At 43.7% G+C, this 21688-nt stretch overlaps 1 protein-coding gene across 2 annotated transcripts in view; it reads right to left on the minus strand.

Annotated features, from left to right (window-relative positions):
• LOC125047689 (homeobox protein abdominal-B-like) overlaps positions 1-21688 on the minus strand; it is a 72621-nt gene that overhangs the window by 27851 nt on the left and 23082 nt on the right. The window lies entirely within an intron of this gene.

The following is a 21688-nucleotide window of genomic DNA, read 5'->3' on the forward strand; positions in this document are numbered from 1 at the left end:
AAGGAAGGATGGAGAAAGAAAGAAAAACGGTGGGATAGAGAAAGAGGGTAGGAGAGAGAGAGAGAGAGAGAGAGAGAGAGAGAGAGAGAGAGAGAGAGAGAGAGAGAGAAAGAGAGAGAGAGAGAGAGAGAGAGAGAGAGAGAGAGAGAGAGAGAGAGAGAGAGAGAGAGAGAGAGAGAGAGAGAGAGAGAGAGAGGGTGGGAGGGGGGGATGAGTGAGTGAGTGAGAGAGAGAGAGAGAGAGAGAGAGAGAGAGAGAGAGAGAGAGAGAGAGAGAGAGAGAGAGAGAGAGAGAGAGGGGGAGAGAGAGAGAGAGAGAATAAGAGAGAGAGAAAAAAAATGAGTGAGAAAGAAAGAAAGCAAGATGAGAGAAAGTGAATGAGAGAATGAAAGTTGCACAAACACAGGAAAGAGCCCGGGCATGACTTTGAAAAGAAAAAAGCCTAGATCTTAAAAGAAGAAAACAGAGACAGCCAAAGGAGGAAAGGAAAGCATAGCGACAAAGCCATACAAAGAGGAAACACATATCAGCAAAAGAAAATGGGAGGAAAGGGGGAAACTTTGTAAAGAAAATGGAGGGCAAGAAGAATAAGGATCAAAACACAGAAAGAAAATAAAATTTCTCCTCTTTAGGATGTGCTTTTGAAAAATGGCGGCCATGTTTTTTTTTTCTTTTTCTTTTCTTTTCTTTTGTCGAATAAAAAGAAAGAAAAAATATACATATAAAAAAATTGATTAAGCACACTTTTAATATTCCATTTTTATTTTTCTTACTTTCTTTTACTATTGATCATGGTATATTCTCAGCATTGTATAGAAAAATACAATAATAATTCAAATTATTCCTTATTATAAGAAATTCTATATTACTGAACCCTAACCTAACTCTAGACACAGGTCATTAACAGAGCCTAACAATTAAACAAATAATTTATATATATATACAACATATGTAAACAAAATAATAATGAGAACCTTTATCATCGAGAAACATCTGTAACAAAGAGAAAGAGAATAAAGGGAAAGAGACAGCGAGAAAAGGAATAAAAATGCACTGAAAAAGACACAAAGAAAAATCCATATCCGACGGGAATCCTCGGTGGGGGGTGGGGGGGGGGCAAGGGCAGGGAAGGAGGGGGTAGGGGTGGGGGGGGAGGGTTTAGGGGTGGGGGGGGGGGAGGTTTGGAGATGTCCATTTACATCTTAAATTCGTAGAAACTTTCTTTTTCTTTCTTTCTTTCTTTCCCTTTCTCTCTTTTTTAATCTTGTTATTTTTTTTCTAGAGGTTGGTCAGATCAGAATAAATATTAGTCTGGGATGCACTATGAAGGGGTAATGTTAGACATTCGAAGAGACGATTAGTAAATTAGCAACATGAATCTGCTTGCATGGATCCTGGCGAACGATGGATGAAGAAAGATGAAAAAAATCATTATGGGAAAAATAACACTTGAAGTCAATAGTAATAAAGAGTGACATTGACAATAAATCTATTTTATTATGAAGAATCACATAAGGTGCGAAAAATAAGCTCATAATAATGTATATAAGCAATTGAACTACTCAGATAAGTAATTATAAAGATTGTTAGGTTATAGCTATCCAAACATGCATGCACATTTACATATACATATATATTTATATATATATATATATATATATATATATATATATATATATATATATATATATATATATATATATATATATATATACACATATATATACATATATATAAATATATATATAAATATATATATATATATATATATATATATGAGAAATAAACAAGACAGGATGATACGAATGAAATAAAAGAAGCACATAGCACCTTCCACACCCGTATGGCCACAACCAGTCATGCAAAGGCGAAACAAATGAATTAATAAATAATTAGATGCATAAGCTAATAAAATAATTATGTAAGCAGTGATCTGAGGCAAATTCATGCAGTGTATTGATTGCTTTTTGGACTAATGTTGTTATGCAAGATTGCGAATAATAATTACGCGAAATTAAATATAAGATGTGCTGATGTTCAGGAGGATGATAGAGATGGCGTTGGTGATGAAAAAGATATTAGTAATGGTAATATCAATAATAATAATAAAAATAATAATCATAATAATCATAATAATAATAATAATAATAATAATAATAATAATAATAATAATCATAATAATCATAATAATAATAATAATAATAATAATAACAATAACAATAGTAATAATGATAATAATAATGATAGCAAGAACAATAATAATAATAATAAGAATAAGAATAATAATAATAACAATGATAATAATAAAAATAATAACAATAACAATAACAATAATAATAATAACAACAACACCAGTAATAATTATAATGATTATGATAATGATGATGACAATACCGATAAGAGGAGCCAAACAGCAAAGCAAATTATTATCATCCATTTTGTTGTTCTTCCCTCTTTCGGTGCGCGGAGCAAACGACAGCGACGGAAGGAGGAGAAAAGATCGATGGCCGAGAACTCATTTAGAAGGAAATAAAGGAAAATGAGAAAATTTGAATGCAGCAAGAGAAGAAGGGGGGGAAGGCTAAATGCGCGATGGAAATAAGGAGTCAACTGCGAGTCACTACTGGGGGTGAGGGTGAGGGTGAGGGTGAGGGTGAGGGAGGGAGAGGGGAGCACTATCTGGGGGGTGAGGGTGAGGGTGAGGGTGAGGGTGAAGGAGGGAGAGGGAGGGTGAGGGGAGCACTATCTGGGGGGTGAGGGTGAGAGTGAGGGTGAGGGTGAGGTTGAGGGTGAGGGAGAGGGAGGGAGAAGGGAGGCACTATCTGAGGGTGAGGGTGAGGGTGAGGGTGAGGGAGAGGGGAGCACTATCTAGGGGTGAGGGTAAGAGAGAGAGAGAGAGAGAGAGAGGGAGGGGGAGTCACTTTTCCTCGGGACAGGGAGGGAGTCGCCGATGTAAGTAAGGAAAGGGAAATACGAAGAGTAGAGAAAGAATCCGTAATGAAACAGAGAGAGAGAGAGAGAGAGAGAGAGAGAGAGGTGGGGGGAGTGAAGACGGAGAGAGAAAGAGAGAGCGAGGTAAAACAGAGGTAGGGAAAAAGAGAGAGAGAGGAAAGGGGAGGAAAAGAGAAAGAAAAAAAGTATTAAAGCCGTGGAAAGCATAATAAAATGAAAATAGAAAACGATATACCTTCATCCCCCATTCAACCCGGAATGGAAAATAGAAAATGGAGGAGGGAGGGATGTAGGGTGCACGCATTCGGTATTTCAACCAAGTACTTTTTTTCTTCTTTTTTTTTTTTTTTTGGAAAGGGGGGTTAGGGGTTCCGAATGGCGTCCTTTCTTGAGTGAATCACTTAAATGAGGCGTTTCGAAAACCAATGCCAGGGAAATTATCCGTAAGTTTAAAGTTCGTCGCTGCCCTTCTCTCTCTCTCTCTCTCTCTCTCTCTCTCTCTCTCTCTCTCTCTCTCTCTCTCTCTCTCTCTCTCTCTCTCTCTCCCTCGTACTGGCTCCTCTTCAACTTCCTGTTTGTCTCCCTTCTGTCTCTTATCTGCTTCCTTCTTTTGCGATTTTGGTTCTCCGTTACGAAGAGAGTAATTTTGGTCGCGTATCCAGAAAGAGAGAGAGAGAGAGAGAGAGAGAGAGAGAGAGAGAGAGAGAGAGAGAGAGAGAGAGAGAGAGAGAGAGAGAGAGAGAGAGATGAAAAGAAAGAAATGCCCAAATAATTTAAAGGCCGACGATAATTAAACAGAACCCCCCGCAAATAAATGGGTTATCCTCCGGCCCGCCATTCGCCGAAAGTAAACACTGGCGGAAGAGCATCGCCGGGCGCGCGAGACGATGCGGTCCAATAAAGCGGGTCCGGAGCGTGTGCGTTCTGAGCGGAGCAACTCGAAAAAGTGACGTCAGGCGGAATATCTGAATGTGAAACTTTGGGTGACTCTGAGGCAGACTGAGGTGAATAGTAGTGTCGGGGATATGATAGTGATATGCTCATTCGTCGTAGGATATCTTTCCACAAACCATTTGATTTGCAATATCGACTTTATGGACGCCGGCGCATACCATACTCTTGCCCCCCGAGTTCCCCCAAGAACGGAGGACGACGAGCCAACCGGCAAAGAGGTCATTATGGTCGTCTTGTGGTTCGGGATTTTCGACCAAAGCTGCCCCTGAGGGATGGCACCGTCTGGACGCCAAGTCTCCATGGCGAGGCGGAGGTCTGGGAAGGGAAAACCGTGAGGAAAAGTTTTTTTTCACAACTTTTGAGCGTAAACAAGATATCTGGAGGAGCCCAGTTTCCGTCTGGCTCGCGATCCTCTGTTAAACCCCGTCAGGATTCATTATTTCTTTTTTTAGTCCTTGTCTCGGCGACTGTGTCCCGCTTTGGCAATTGATTTTGATTTTGAGTCAGAGAGAGAGAGAGAGAGAGAGAGAGAGAGAGAGAGAGAGAGAGTGAGAGAGAGAGAGAGAGAGAGAGAGAGAGAGAGAGAGAGAGAGAGAGAGAGAGAGAGAGAGAGAGAGAGAGTGAGAGAGTGAGAGAGAGAGAGAGAGAGAGAGAGAGAGAGAGAGAGAGAGAGAGAGAGAGAGAAAGAGAGAGAGAGAGAGAGAGAGAGAGAGAGAGAGATACACAGATAGACCAACAGACAGACAGCCAGACAGACAGACAGAGATTAAAAACATAAAAAAAAAAATAGATTTCAACTTCGTGATGCGATCCATTGACCCGCGACACAGAGATATATGAAATTCCGTCTTTTCTTCATTCTCTTCTATCAAGCTTTCATGAACGGTGGAGGTGAAGGATTGCATAACCTGCAAATGCAACGGGCATTCCCTCCATTTCCTTTTTCTTCTCCCTTTCTCTCTTTTGACCTCTTTCTCTTTACCGCTTCCCGAATTCCCTTGTTTCTTTTGATAACACGTCTTTCTCTCTCCATCTTTCTTCTGTTCCTCTCTTTCTTAATTCCCATTTTCTTTTTAGGTTATCCCTTTTTCTTTTTCTTTCTGTTTTTTGTTTTTTACCTTTCTCAGTTCATTTCTCTTTCCCTCCCAAGTTTATTGATCTCGTGTCTTCATCTCACTCTTCACCCTCATCATCTTTACCCCTCTCTTTCCTCCTTCCTTTATCTATCCCTTCTTCGCCTTCTTCCTCTCTTTATCTCCCCTCGGGCGCCCATTTTCATCCCCTTACGCGCTCTTCCCTTTCTCCATCTCCCTCCCTTTCATTTCACAACCGAGGGGCGCTTGAAACGGTGTCCCTGGTGCCATCAGGAATCTACTCCTTAGCACCATTTACGCCCGTGAAAACCTTCGATCCATTAGGCGAGACAAAGAATGTGTCTGTGACCCCCTTTCCTCCTCCTCCTCGTCCCCCTTCTCCCCTCCCCTACCTCTTCGCCCTTCTCCCCTCCCCCTACCTCCTCTCCCATCCTCTCTCCCCCACCTCCTCCTCCTCCTTCCCCCCTACCTCACCTTCTTAACCTCCTCCCTCTCCCCCACCTCCTCGCCCTTTCCCCCCTTCCCCCTCCTCCTCCTTCTCCCCCCTCCCCAAGCCCCTGGCGCTGGTGTCCTTTGCCAAATCACTGCCCTCGCCGATTCCTCCGCCGATAGGCCTAATGACTTCTACGTTCCAATATTTTTTTTTTCTTTTTCTCTAGCGTTTTTTGGTCGTTCAATGAAATCGTTGTCTTCCCTCTCTCGCTCTCGCTCTCGCTCTCGCTCTCTCGCTCTCTCTCTCTCTCTCTCTCTCTCTCTCTCTCTCTCTCTCTCTCTCTCTCTCTCTTTCTCTCTTTCTCTCTCTCTCTCTCTGTCTGTCTGTCTGTCTGTCTGTCTGTCTGTCTGTCTGTTTGTCTGTCTGTATCTCTCTCCGTCTCTTCTATTTTGGTATGCGTGCTTTAAGGGGAACTTTCGGCAGTGACATCACCGACGCTTTATTCTGGTCGTGAAGGAAGTCTAATTCTGTTTCGTGTATGTCTGTTTGTCTGTGTATGTGTTATCTGTGTTTTTATCCTATGTGTGCATCCCATAATTTAGACATTTCTTTTGTGTCTAATTATCTGTCTTCATCTGTACAGTCTACTTATATATTCATATCTCCAATTCCATTTATGTCTGTTTATCTGTATCTGTAAATCTGGCTATCTCTATCTATATATATGACTGTATAATTTTATATCATATATATGTCTGTCTCTCTCTATACCGGTCTGTCTCTATATATCTGTCTGAATAAGTCTATATTATGTATCTGTCTGTCTGTATTTCTATATCTGTCTGTCTATCTGAGTCTCCCCGCCCTCCTTTTCTTGACACACGCCAGCGGTGACTAAACAGCCCCCCCCCCCCCCCTCTTACCCCCCCCCCCCCCCCGTACGCATACATTCAAATGCAAAATCCGAAGTCCATCCCTCCCCCCCCCCCCTCCCCCCCGACTATATCCTCCCTGGAAGATCTGCGAGGGATCTCTTCTCTTACTTTTACCGGACGAATCCTAATTCCCGACAACTGGAGTGAGAATGGGAATGGGAATGCGCCAGATCCCGATTCCAGGATTCAAAGATCGCTTTTCATCGAAAAATTCCCACCCTGCTCGCGTCCTTCTCTTTCTTTCTCTTTTTTTCTTTTTCTTTCTTTCTTTCTTTCTCTCTCTCTCTCTCATTCTCTCTCTCTCTCTCTCTCTCTCTCTCTCTCTCTCTCTCTCTCTCTCTCTCTCTCTCTCTCTCTCTCTCTCTCTCTCTTCCTTTTTTTATCGTTTTTCGTTTTTTGATAGATGGCAAATTCTTTGGTTGGTATGTCCACATTCGGAATTTTCTATCTCTATTTTTCTCTCGCGCATTCGAAGGACACAGAAGAAAGGTAATAACAAGGAGGAAAAAAATAAAGAGATAATGACAAATGCATGGATGAATGTATAAAAAGATACAAGCGATGCATGCTGCGAGAGAGAGAGCTATATAGATTGATACAGACAGATATATTTATAGAATAAATGTAGAGATAGAAATGCAGACAGATAGAGACAGATATAAAGATAAACAGAGGTGGACAAAAGGAGATAGAGGTAGAGAGAGAGAGAGAGAGAGAGAGAGAGAGAGAGAGAGAGAGAGAGAGAGAGAGAGAGAGAGAGAGAGAGAGAGAGAGAGAGAGAGAGAGAGAGAAAGAGAGAGAGAGACAAACATACAAACATGACGACAGAAAGACCAACAAACAAAACGAAAAAGACAGACAGACAAAAGAGAACGACCCGTTGAAAAAAAGGACGATACACTCGCAAGCGCCGATCCACGAGTCGAAATCCACGCCGTATAAGAGAGGGACCGCTGGGTGAAAGCAGAGGAATAGGAATGGGAACGAAATTATTCCCGCTGTATCATAACGCCCCGCATCCCTGGGAGTCAAGGGCCCGTATACAATCCTGAAAAATTCATCCATTTTATTCCCCCTCCCTCCCTTTCCTCTCCTTCCCTTTCTTATTTTTCTTTTTTGTGTGTGTGTCTGTGTGTCTGTTTCACTTAATTTTTTTTATCTTTTATTTTTTTGGCTTGCATGTTCTTTACTTGGGGGTATAGGGAGGTAAGTGGAATATAAGGAAGGGGGGGGGGGACGGTTTGTCGATGGCATAATCTTGCTTATTCTTGCCTCTTCCCTTTCCTCTGCTTTCCTCCCATCTTCGTCGGATTATTCCAATGGAGGTAAAAAGAAGAAAAAAATAAATCTCCCCTTTTCTGATTCTTCCCCTTAGTCGCTCGATTCCCCTCGGGAGAAGGTACTCCTTGCGAAAATTCCCTTCTCTGGAGTGTTTTCGGTCTGAGGGGAGCGTAGAGGAGGAAGATGGGGGGGAGAGGGAGGGGGAGGAGGAGGAGGAGGAGGAGGAGGAGGAGGAGGAGGAGGAGGAGGAGGAGGAGGAGGAGAAGGAGAAGGAGGAGGAGGAGGAGGAGGAGGAGGAAAAGGAGGAAAAGGAGGAGGAGAAAGAGGAGGAGGAGGAGGAAAAGGAGGAAAAGGAGGAGGAGAAAGAGGAGGAGGAGAGGAGCGAGGAGAGGAAGGGAAAGATGAGAAGAAGGAGGATGAGAAAAGAGAGGAGGAGCGAGGAGAGGAAGATGGGGAGGAGGGGAGGAGGAGGAGGAGGAGGAGGCGGAAGGAGAAATGAAAGGGAGGGGAGACGGAGAATGACCAAAATGTCTAGAAGGAAGAGGGGAAGAGCTGCGAGGGAGGAAGACAGAGGAAGAGGATGAATCCGCTTGTATGACTTTAGCCTAACTTTCCCCCTTCTCCCCTCCCCCCCTCCAAAGTTCCTCCCCTTTGCCCCCTCCTCATAATTCCTATTAGTTTCCCCTCGACTACCTGTGAGTAAGTAGTTGCGCCGGAGGGGAGGGAGGGAGAGGGGAAGGGAGGCAGACAGAGGAGGAGGGGAGGCAGGGAGGGAAGGATGGGAGGCGGGGAAAGGGGAGGCGAGGGGAGAGGTCCCCCCCAGCTTCCCCTCGCGCCCCGCCAAGTCCTCAATGGTTCGGAAGGGGAGGGAGCGCGAGACAGGGGACGGCCGCACCCCCGTCACTTGCATATAAAGAAGAGACAACAAGATCTGAAGATGAGGAGTGAACGAGCCTCCGTAGTGGAATCCGACGGCCCGGCAGAGTGTCGAGTCGTCAGGTCATTTGTTGGGGGGGGGGGGGGGGAGTTGTGCGTGCGCGCGGGCGGGGGCGAGTAATTTCGTTTGGGTGTGCGTGCGTTCGTGGCAATGGCTGATAGAGAGGGAGGTCATTTTAGAAGGGGGGGAGGGTAAAATCAGTGGGGGGTCCAGACAGACGGGGAGGAAGGCAGGAAGGAAAGAAGGAAGGAGGGAAGGAGAGAACGAGGGAAGAAACGGAGGGAAGGGTGTAAAAGTAAGGAAGAACGGAAGGTAGGAAGAGAGAGAGGGAGAGAAGGAGGGAGGGAGGGGAGAAGTGAAGGAGAGAGGGATATACAGAAGGAGGGGGGGGGGGGGAAAGGGAACGAGTGGGGGAGGAATGAAGGGAGGGAGAAAAGGGAAGGAGGGAGGGAGGGAGAAAAGGAGGGAAGGAGGAAGGGAGGAAGGGAGGCGGGAGGGGTCTACTGGGTGTACATGTTATAGCTGCCTTATTCCTTTCTGCACTGTGCATCCTTCTATGATTGATTGCGACTGTGCATTTATCACTGCACTAATATTTGTTTGTTTTTATAAATTTACCATCGGTTGTTACTGCCTCCATTCGCATTTATTAAAAAACGAATAATAATATCTCCTGTCTAAAGTAATTTGTTCTGAAGACTATGATCGCCTAAGAAGCAAACAGAGCTGAAATAAAATACTTCAAAAAGTCTGCAAGGATCTAACCGTTTTTTTACCTCCCTTCCCCTCCCCCCTCTCTTGCCTTTCCCTCCAAACAGGACTCCCTACCTCACAATCCCCCTCACCACCTCCTTTACACCCTCCCCTCTCCCCCGTCCCTTCCCCCTTTCCACCCTCCCACCCCCACTCTCGTGCTTCAATTTCCCCCTCCTCCTCCTCCTCCTCCTCCTCCTCCTCCTCCTCCTCCTCCTCCTCCTCTCCCCCTCCCTCGCACTTCACTCTCCCACACCCTCTCCTCCCCTCTCCCCCTCCCCCTTTAAACTCTTTTCGCGGGTGCGGGCGCGCATGCGTGCATCAGTTTGCAGAAGAGTGGGCGCGTCAGCTGTCGCGAATCTGCTGTGTCGTCGTTTGCATTGGGATGTGTGTTCCGTTACGACTCATTTGTATTCTAAATGAAAAAAAACTAAATCCTCGGGACTCATTGACGACTCTCGCACTTGTGATATCTCGGATGATCAAAAGAAAATCCGAAATAGATTAGTCGTAAATGATCTAATATGAAGTGGGGAGGGATAAGACGTCGGCGATAAGGAGGCTCTCGGAGGGCCGTCGAGGGGAGGGGGGAGGGGGGGGAAGGGGTGATGAGAGGGGATGGTGGAAATGAGTGAAGAGGAGGATAGGGAGGTAGGGAAAGGAAGGAGAGAAAAGGAGGGAGTGAGAAAAATGTGTGTTTGTGTGAGTGTGAGTGTGTGTGTGTATGTTTGTATGTATGTTTGTATGTGTGTGTGTGCGTGTGTGTGTGTGTATGTATGTACACACACACACACACACACACACACACACACACACACACACACACACACACACACACACACACACACACGCACGCACACTCACACCCACACACACACACACACACACACACACACACACACACACACACACACATACATAAAGAGAGAGAGAGAGAGAGAGTAGATACAGAGAAAGAGAAAGAAAAAAATAAAAAATAAAAACAAGAACGAAAATCAAAAAGAGAGAAAAAAAGAGAAGAGAAAAAATAAAAAGAAAACACGAGAAAGAAAAACCAAAAGAGAGAAAAAAAAAATAAAAAAAGAAAAGAGGGGTAAAAAAAAAAAGCAAACCAGAGAAAGAAACGCCGAATGAGAGAAAGAAGGAGGAGAGAGAGAGAGCAAGAGAGAGCGAAAGATACTCGAGGACTGAGTCTGCAAGAGAGAGGGCCCAGCGGACGTGTAAATATTTTCGCGCCGGCATTTTTCAGATTCCTAATAGACACGCATGAATGAAAGAGCGAAAAGACTCGATAAAGCGAAGCCGAAAAGGAAAATAAGGGAGAAACATAATTAGATAAGGAAGTAGTTATGAAAGGCGATAAGCGCTGAAACATCAAAGGAAAGCCAACGATAGGGATGGGATGCGTGATGATGGGGAGATAGCGGGGAAGAAGGAAGAGAGAAAGAAAGAGAGAAAGAGAGAATATAAAAGGTAAAATGTCATGAATGTCATATAACTTGATACAATACGGTCTAACTTAATGTAATGTGATATAATGTAACACAATATGGTATGGTATATGACAAGAAAACATAATAGAACATGTATGATAAACACACATATATACAAACAAAAAGAATCTAAAGGAATAAGACGAGAGAGAGAGAGAGAGAGAGAGAGAGAGAGAGAGAGAGAGAGAGAGAGAGAGAGAGAGAGAGAGAGAGAGAGAGAGAGAGAGAGAGAGAGACAGAGACAGAGAGAGAGAGAAACAGACAGGCTATCAAAACAGACAGACAGATAGACAGAAACACAGACAGAGACAGACAGAAGGAGAGACGAATACAGCGAAGCGTAGAAGGAAGAAGAAGGAGAAGGAGAAGGAGAAGAGAGGAGGAGGAGGAGGAGAAGGAGAAGGAGGCAAGCAGCGGAGAACGCGAAGGCCAGAGGTTATCAATACTCTTAAGTGTTCAGCGTGACTCAAGAAGAGGGAGGAAGATAAATAGTGAGAAAACAGAATAAGCGAAAACGAATTAAAATGAAAATTGTAATTTGGGGGCATCTCTGCTCTTGCCCTGTCGTTCCAGGGCCATTAGGGCATCAATTAAAGCTGAAGTGGGGGGGGGGGAGAGGGGGGAAGATAGGGCTAAAAGTGGAAGGGGGGAGAGAGGGAGGAGGGAGGTAGGGGAGGGAGGGAGGGAGCGAGGGATGAAGAGAGGAAGGGAGGGAGGGAGGGAGGGAGAGAGAAAGAGAAATAGAAAGGAAGAGAGAGAGAGAGAGAGAGAGAGAGAGAGAGAGAGAGAGAGAGAGAGAGAGAGAGAGAGAGAGAGAGAGAGAGAGAGAGAGAGAGAGAGACTGAGGGAGAAGGATAAAGATGCAAAGAGGAATGAGAGGGGTTGGGAGATGATGACGATCAAGAGTAGGACGATAATAAAGAGGAAGAAGAAAGAAGCAAAGGAAAAACAAAACGAAGATGAAGAAGGAAAAAAACAGAAGAAAAAAATAGAAGAAAAGAAGAAGAAAATTCAAGAGAAGAAGAAAAAAAATAGAACAGAAGAATAAGAATCAGACCAACAACAAAAACAACAACAACAACACCAAACGAAAACAAGAGAAAAAAAAGGAAGAAAACGACTCAAAGACGTCCCCCAAGAGCAAGAGAGGCGACGCGGATGAAGACAAACAGCCAGGGACAGGGCGGACGAGAACGAGGAAACCGCAAAGACGTTTCGGGAAAGTCTTGAGGCGCTCTGAAGGATTCTTTGACCGCCGCGGCCAGGAGTAGGCGGCGCGCGACACGGCTCGCGTCTCGTAAAGGGGAGGGCAGGGGGGAGGGCAGGGGGAGGGCAGGGGGAAAGCGGGGGGAAAGCGGGGGAAAAGGCAGGGGGAGGGCAGGGGGAAAGGCAGGGGGAGAGCGGGGGGAGGTTGAGGGGAAAGGCAGGAGGAGGGCGGGGGGAGGGCAGGGGGAGGTGGGGAGGGAGAGAGGGAAGGAGGGAGGGAATGGGGAAGACGGAAAGGGGAAGGGAGGGTGCGATGAGGGGGGGGTAAGGGAGAAGGGTGGGGGATGAGGGAGGGTAAGGGGGAAGGAGGACAGGAGGGAAGGGGAAAGGAGGGAAAGAGGGAAGGAGGGAGGGAGGGATGAGGGAAGATTAGGGAGAAGGGAGGAAGGTAAAGGGTAGACTAGGTAGGGGGAAAGGGGAACGGGGATGAGAAGAGGGAGGGATAGAGAAAAGGGTAAAATAAGATAGGAAGGAAAGGAGAAGGAAAGGGAATTAGAGGAAAGAGAAGGAGAGGGGGTAGAAAAAAAAAATCACACAGGAATAAACAGAGAAACAAAATAAAAGCAACTAGAAGAAGACAAGAAACGAATAAATAATTTAAAAAACTGTCAACATTAGATTGATTTAGTCACTTAATTATGCAATTACCATCAACAGTTCGTCTAAAGCAGCTAAGGGCATAAAAAGCAACATAATTTCAATCTTGAATTTAATATCCATAATTCTCGATGAAAAAAAAAAAATTATATAAACACAGTATTTGCTCATAAGTATCAATTCAAGAGACTATAAGCACGATATGATAACAACAATAATAAGAATAACAAACAAGGAAGAAAAATAATACATATTTACAGAAGAAAACAACAACAGCCAAGGCAAAAAATAACAAAAAGTCCCGACAAGAAACTTGACTTATTTACGAACTTGAGAGTTTCGAAATCTGAGAAGAAAACTTGACGAAACGAAGGAGGAAATGGAGTCTGAAAGAAGTGAAGTAAGGAATGCAACAAGGGAGGATGCAGGATAGAGGAGATAAAGAAATGGAAACTGTGGATGCGAGAATGAGGGAAAGGGAAGCCATGAAGGAGGAGATAGAAAAGGGAAAAGATGATTAAATAAAGAGAAAATTATAAATATACAATAATGAGGATAACGAAGAGGGGAATGGAATAGAGAATAAGAGATGGAAATAGAAAGAAAGAAAGAAAGGAAGAGAGAGAGAGAGAGAGAGAGAGAGAGAGAGAGAGAGAGAGAGAGAGAGAGAGAGAGAGAGAGAGAGAGAGAGAGAGAGAGAGAGAGAGAGAGAGAGAGGAGAACCAAATATAACTCCTGACAGATAGTGAATGATATATAAAGACATAAACCGATAAACAAAGACATAAAGAAACAAACAGACAAACACACAACCGAACAAAACGAAACAACCAGACATATAGACAGACAACCAGACAAACAGACAGAAACAAGTAGAACTCACGGGACCCGAGCGAGCGTGGGTTATCAGCTGTGAGGGCGAGGGCGCAGACAGGCGAGCGAACCAGGCTGACACAGCAAGAGCGTCACACATGCTGAGACATTACACGGGAGGATGGGGCAGGGAGTCGGGGGGAGGGGGTGTGGGGGAGGTGGGGGTAGCGTGCAAAACAGTCTCACTCAGAGCATTACGGACGGATGTACACACGCGTTGATTCGTGATATATGTGGGTGATGAGTGTCTATTTCATTTTTTACAATTCATATCTGTGCATATATTTGTGTGTGTGTGTGTGTGTGTGTGTGTGTGTGTGTGTGTGTGTGTGTGTGTGTGTGTGTGTATACATACATATTCAATTATACATATGTATACATATATATATATATATATACATTTACACATATGTATACATATATATAGATTTATACATATGTATACATAATTATACATTTATACATATGTATACATATATATACATATATGTACATACATATATGTAGTCTATAAACACACACACACACACACACACACACACACACACACACACACACACACACACACACACACACACACACACACACAGGCACACAAAGAAGTACTCTTGCAGCCGTTCATGAGCTAGAATAATATTAGCAAATTAAAGAATATGTTGAGTGAAATACAATCCAGTTTATAGACACATTTCATAATTAAGAAGAAAAGCCTGCCTATAGACAGAGGAATATAAAGGATGACGAGCACGAGTCATAAAATTTAATAGCAGTACCTATTAACTTTGCAAACCTCTGATGATATCACCCAAGTAACAATGAGGATGGGGACGATGATGATGATGATGATGTTGACGAAGATGACGAAGATGATGGGGATGATGATGATGATGATGATGATGATGATGATGATGATGATGATGATGATGATGATGATGATGATGATGATGATGATGATGCTGATGATGATGATGATGATGATGATGATGATGATGATGATGATGATGATGATGATGATGATGGTGGTGATGATGAAGATAATAAGAGCAATGATGATACTGATTATATTAATAACAGCAATAATAATCATAATCATGGTAAAAAATAAATTGACAATGAGTCCGAGGATGATAATAATGATGACATAATCGCAGCACCAAACAAACAAAGCCCAGTACCGCAACGAGCGCCGCCCTGCCTGCCTCCTCCTCCCCCTCCGCCTCGCGCGCGGTTATCGTGCGATATCGCGATCAAAAACAAAGAGCGGATAACGCGAAGAATGCCGAGCGAAGGTCTTAAAAAAGGCCTTCCATTCATTCACGGCCGAATAATAATTAGGCGGCGGGACGGGCGAACCAGTGTTTTCCTTCGCGCGAGGAGAGCAAGGGAGAGCGGGACCTCTTATCTGGCGGCGATGGGATCAATTTATATCTGTCAGCCCGGTGCAGCACGTTGGGAGATTGGGACAGGGAAATGCACACACTCAGAGATGTTTATGCAAAGCCAAGGTTGCTTGGCCACGCGTGCCTCCGACCCGCGGCTTTTCCCTCGCGCGGCCGTCCGGGATCCATAATGTTTCACTGCCGTTCCCTGCCGCGCCCGTCCGCACTCCCCGCCGCGTCGCTACCTCCTTCCTCGCCGCCTGTCGGATTTCATTTGTTGTTCCTCGAGCTCCATCTCTGATAATGTTGCAGAGTAAATAAGCCCGCTTGTTTGTCCGTGATCTTTATATATCTTGCGAAAATGATGCTAATCGAACGACTAATCTGAACAAACAACAAAAGGATTCTCTTTACATTGTGTTCAGGGAATTACTAGTGATATAGATAACCTCCTCTGCTCGCTGTACAGCACCATGTCTATCGCGCACGCAAAGTTTCTAGGGTCCTCGCCATATATATAAGTTAATAGCCTTGTAAACGACACTAAATCATAACGGGAAGCGCGGTCTTTCATTCTAAAGCAGCCAAGTTTTGTGACAGTACGATTTTTTTTTTTTTTTTTTTAATTCTTTTTTTGACCGTGGCTCGACCAGACACCCCCATGGCTCGATTTGGTATAGCAACACTGGAGGAGAAGAAACAACTAGATGATGTTACAAGGAGGAGGAATGTTGATATTGACTCTATGGAATGATCAAGTAAAGATTTTTGATTGAATGCTCAAGAGCTGAACGAAATGAGGAAATAGAAACAATTAATGTGTAAATAAGTGGCGTAAAATGTTGTAGATTAAGAGTTTAGCAAGGAGAGGGGGTAAAAACACGTGTTATATAATATGTAATAAATCACTCGAGTTCTGAATAGATGACAGTAAAGGTATTGAGTGGTTGTATCTATCAACCAATTAGCGGGATGTGGAATTGTACTGTTTGAGTGCGTGCGTGCGTACGTGTGTGTGTGTGTGTGTGTGTGTGTGTGTGTGTGTGTGTGTGTGTGTGTGTGTGTGTGTGTGTGTGTGTGTGTGTGTGTGTGTGTGTGTGTGTGTGTTTGTTTGTGTTAGTGTTTATGTGTGTGTGTATATGTGCCTGTCTTTGTCTGTGTGTGTGGGCTTATCTGTTTGTGAGTGTGCGTGCGTGCATGGATAGAAGCTGAGGAATGAGAAGAAGAAGCGAGCGCCTCGAGTGACGGGCGGCGCGAGCGGCCGTAGCCAAAACAAAATACAGCGTGTCTGCGTGTTAGCGGAGGCGGCGTGGTACGGGCGCCGGACAGTGTAAGTTGCTTAATAAGTGAACGCATAAGGGATGAGAGAGAAGGAGAGAGAACATGAGCGTCGGAGTCGGCCGGGGAGTTTGCGCGGGTACATGACATATGTGTTGTGGAATGCAACTGTTTGAAGACAAAGACACGTTCTGTGGCGTGGAAGCAACTGAAAGCAGAACAAGAGATTAAAGGAGAGAACAGCGAGTGGGTGTGGTGGGGGAGGCCATGATTTGGGGTTATGCAAGTTAAGAAGAACGCCAGCTGTAACAGCGAGACAGGAATGTTACTGAGAAGTTTCACGGTAGGTTTCGACGGGAGGCCGTGCGTGTGAAAGAGTGAATTGTGTTTATGCATACTTCGGAGGGCATGCGTGAGGCTCAATATGTATCTGTGCCAACGTGTGAGTGTGTCTGTCTATGTATATATGGGGATGTAGTTAGCCACTGTGTGTCTGTGTATGTATGTGTAAGCTTGAAGATAGTCAAAGAGTGTGTCTGTGTAAGTAAGTAGCTGGCCAGTGTGTGTGTGTGTGTGTGTGTGTGTGTGTGTGTGTGTGTGTGTGTGTGTGTGTGTGTGTGTGTGTGTGTGTGTATGCGCGCGTGCGTGTAAGTGTATGTAGTTGGCCAGTGTGTGTTTGTGTAGGCATGTGTAAGTATGTATTTGTGTGCCACAGTGGTTTTTGTACCATACGTGTTCCTCTTCCCCCGCAACTATTATTAGCTCACACAATAAATTATGCAAACTTCATTTTCTCGGACGAGTCAACGTTCGTTTAATAATTCCCATGATCGCGGAACGGGAAATACCCTGTGATTTACACTGACGGGACGGACGTTCAGGGTTAATAATGAATATGGTGATGATCTGTTAACATAGCTTTCAGACACTGACTGCTGACTGTCGAGGTATGAGCCTCTATATTTATCTTTATTTTATTCTGTGACTGGAGGCTTAAAAATACATCTCAAATCTTTATTCCCAATACCCTAAAATATTAGATACTTCAAGATATTTCCTGCAATGTATTATTAAAAGTTCGGGTACAGGAGTGTGTACTGAGTGCCTCCCTGAGCCTCACTTGCGCCATCTATGGAGCAGGAAACGAACTGCAGGTCGGTGCCAACGAAGGCGAGGATGACACGCGATCGAAAAGCCATTCATATTTAAATGCAGTTCGAATCCATATCTGTTTATTCCCGTGAAACCCATGCCTCTTAAAGCATACATCACACCAAATCAGCCGTTTAGATCCAGTCGGATAAAATCAGAAAGGTAGAAGACGACATAAAAAAAAAGGCGATAGCAAATCCCACCGTGGCAACTAATCCGTCCCTACCCCGCGAGCAGCAGGAAAGGCGCGAACGTCAACTATTTACCAGGAGTGAGTCGGAGTATTTTTATTATCCTTATCCATAGCTTTATCCCTTTGGCGTTTTGGTAGCTGTTATTATCGATATCATTACCGCCATCGCATTGACGCACGAGAGGAGATGATCGACTGTCAGGGTGATCAGAGTATTTTATTGTTATTTTTATAATAATAATGATCTTATTGATATCATTATTGTTATCACTATCATTATTATCATCGACATAATTGTTGTTATTATTGTTATAATAATTATTATTATCATCATTATCATCACCATTATCATCATCAGTGTTGTTGTTGCTCATGTTATTATTATCATCACCATTGTGATTACTATTACTACTATATCAATTTATCTATTAATCATCTTTCTGGAGTATTTGATTTTTTCCCCAACAATATTCGTCAAAACTGTACTATCCATCTCTGTCACTCTTATCAGTACATGTAACAGTGGACATCATTCGTTATTTTACTATAATTACCATTACCTTACTATCGCTTCATAATTACCACAGCAGTGATAATTGGAACTACAGTCCTTGTTATCAAAACATATACCAGATAAAATCCACCATGAATAATACATACATTAATAATAATTTGTGAAATTTTTTTTATCAGTAGACATAATAATATCTAACACTGCTATGCTGCTGACACAATGTTCACAACGCTTTAATTATCACCATCGCCAAAGAACAAAAAAAAAACAACCCCCAGTAAAAGAACAGATAGAACAAATAATGATAATAATAATGACAATATGAAATTAATAACGAACATGACAAAAACACCATCAAAAAGCTAAATATTAATAGAAATGCTAACGGGCTGAATCTAGCATACAGTTGGTGGCTCTGAGTTCTGAAGCCCAGTGGATAAAGTTAAATAATGATGTTCTCTTCGCCTGTCACCATTAAGAGCTTTATCGAGCATGCAGCTAAATATTATGTTTCCTGGATTCCCATTATGCAGTCACACACTGCTACCCACTCGCATGTAATAGGATGTAATTGGCGGAAAACACACGCAGGAACCCGGTGCTTTTTCGGAAGAGGACATTTTGAGAAACTCTCTTTTGGGGAAATGGTAAAAACGGGGTGAACGGGAGAGAGAAAGAGGGGAGGATAGAAAGAAAGAAAAAAGTTGATGCAAAAAAAAGAAAAATGCAAGCAAAAAGTTCCTGACAATGGATTGTTAAGCTTGTTAGCGTCGTCTGTGTACGTGAAATGTGCAAAAACCGTAGCTGTAATTTTAAAGGGGGGTAGGGGAGGATTCCTTTCAGAGGCAGGTACATAAATTATGCAAATTGGGAGCGTTCGAGTACTGTGATGATAAGGAGCGAATTTCCATCTACACCCCCGCCCTAACCTCTCTTACTCTCCTACGTTTGCCACCCTTTGAAGAAGAGGTTTTGAGTCCTTTAAACTTACAAATGATTTCGGACAAGATGATGTGCCGTACCATGTACTCAGAGAGAGATAATATGTATATGTTTATCTGTGTGCATGTGTGTATGTATATAAATATATATATATATATATATATAAACACACACACACATAAATATATATATATATATATGCGCATGTATGTATGTATATATGTATGTGAGCATGCATACATACCTATATATCTATCTGGCTGTATCTACATTTTTATCTATAACTACATCTGTCTTTAATTATCTATCGATCGGTCGATCGATCGAATCATCGTCTCATCCATCATATATTCATAGTATACCTGTGTGTGTGTGTGTGTGTGTGTGTGTGTGTGTGTGTGTGTGTGTGTGTGTGTGTGTGTGTGTGTGTGTGTGTGTGTGTGCATACATAAACGGTTGCAATATGCAAATTAGTTTGATGTGCAACCGCAGCACCGATTAACATGTGCCCTGTACTTGCCACGGTCTCCTACAGGTGAGGCATTCTCTTCAGCTGATTATGTTTTTGTCGTTATTGTCTGTGTTTTTAGTGTCCTTGCTTTTATGCGTTACGTTAATCGTGGGGATGTGTGTCTCACGTCCTTGTTCGTGTGTGTGTGTGTGTGTGTGTGTGTGTGTGTGTGTGTGTGTGTGTGTGTGTGTGTGTGTGTGTGTGTGTGTGTGTGTGTGTGTGTGCATTCGGTCCTTCTTTCCGTGGTTACCGACCGCGGCGCCGAACTCTCTCTGTTTTGTGCGGCATCGCCAGGGTTTTAAATCCCCGAGAAAAGAACACCTCGTTTTACTAAGTAATTTCCTTCGATAATGGGAGATAATTGCGTTTATTTCGGCAGCGTACAGAATGAAATTAGCGTTCTTGCGAGGCCGAACAATAGACACGGTATCGCGGTCTGAGAGGAGGTTACGAGGGAGAGGGGTAGAGGGGGATGGGGGGAGATAGGGGGAAGGGGAAAGGGTTGTGGGGTAAGGTTGGGATTAGGAGTAAGAGGAAGGATTAGGGAGTAACAGATGGGAGGCAGAAGGAGTAAGGGGGGGGGATTAGGGAGTGAGAAGACAATTAGAAGAGGTAAGAGGGAGGATTAGTGAGTAAAAGGTGGGTTTTGAAAAGGTAAATATAAGGTATAGAAGTTATAAGGGGGGGGGGGAGGAGAAGAGGCAAGGAAAGAAGAGTCGAAAGGGGATAACGAGGGAGTAGAAGGGATAAGGGAGGATAAGAAGTATAAGGGAAAGGAGCAAGGGGGGAATATTTACAAAGTTGGGGGGGAGGGGTGGTAAAACTACTGAAGCTCTGATGGAAGCAGAGGTTTAGTTATAAGGCTGGTTACTAATGATATTGGCGAGGACAACCACTGTAATAACTTCAGGATTAGCATTAACAATAATCAGACACCTCAAGGACTTGGCCTGAGGAGTTCAATGCAATAACAACAACTAAAAAAATCTAACAATAACATCATCAAAACCAGTAGCAACAATATCAACGATTTGTGTTCGAGTAAGTAAAAAATAATGATAATAACACCGACTATATATTATCATCCAATGGTAGCAATGGCGATTACACGAGGTTAAGAATACGAACAGCCTCATCATTAACAATAAAAATTCGTAGTAGCGTCGGTTACAAGCCTTGGTGCGTAATACTGGTGGTCTCTGCCAACGTATCGGTAACAGCACTGGCAACAGGCGCAATCCGGGATATAAGTGACGACAATAGTTAATCATATTATAAGTGTCGTGAGCCAAACGAGCAGAATTACTTGGGATAACGCTCGTCTCTGTCGCTGCACTTGTTTGAGTTGTTTCTTTGCCGGCGATCTTCTGTTCCTTTAGCTCGTACGAGGGGTAAGGGGGAGGGGGTGGGAGTAAAGAGGTAGTCTAAAAGAGTTTTTCTGGTTGGGTCCGTTGTTGCTGTTAAGGGTTCTTCGTCTTCGTCTCCTTGTTCTTGTTCTTCTTTTCTTGTTGTTCTTCTCCTTCCTCTTTTCTTCTTCTTCTTTCTTTCTCTCTATTTTCTTTCTTCTGTTTTTTTTTATCTATCTGCTTCTACTTCCACTTATACTTTTTATTTTCATTTTTCTTTTTTTTCATTAGTTAGTACGGAAGATGGGGAAATTCCCCATGTAATAATAGCATTTGGATCGAATATATATCGTATAAACAAGCCCCCCGGGTGCCAGCATGCATGTCAAGAATAAGTCATGCAGTTCGTAGTACTGTAACGTTTATCTCTGTTAAGGCATACGGGGTGGGGGAAGAGGGGGTAGGAGGAGGCGGGGGAGGAGGGGGACCGCCACCCCAGAACATTGGTGCCACCAAAATCGGGGGAGACACAGGTGCCAGCGTGGAGTAAGTATTTTCTCTCTCGCTCTTGATGCATAAACGTGCCATTGTAACCACATTATTATCATATGATATGCAAATAGGTGTTTACGAATGCCACAAAATATCCACCGACTCATATTGGCTTATGAAGAAGGAGACACATTGGCCAACAACGATCCCTCACACTAGTGCCGGCGGAGAGGAGAGAGGGAGGGAGACGAGTGGAGGGGAGAGGCACTACCTCCTCCTCCTCCTCCTCCTCCTCCTCCTCCTCCTCCTCCTC

This window comes from Penaeus chinensis, chromosome 41, assembly GCF_019202785.1.
Source record: "Penaeus chinensis breed Huanghai No. 1 chromosome 41, ASM1920278v2, whole genome shotgun sequence".
Lineage (NCBI taxonomy): Eukaryota > Metazoa > Arthropoda > Malacostraca > Decapoda > Penaeidae > Penaeus > Penaeus chinensis.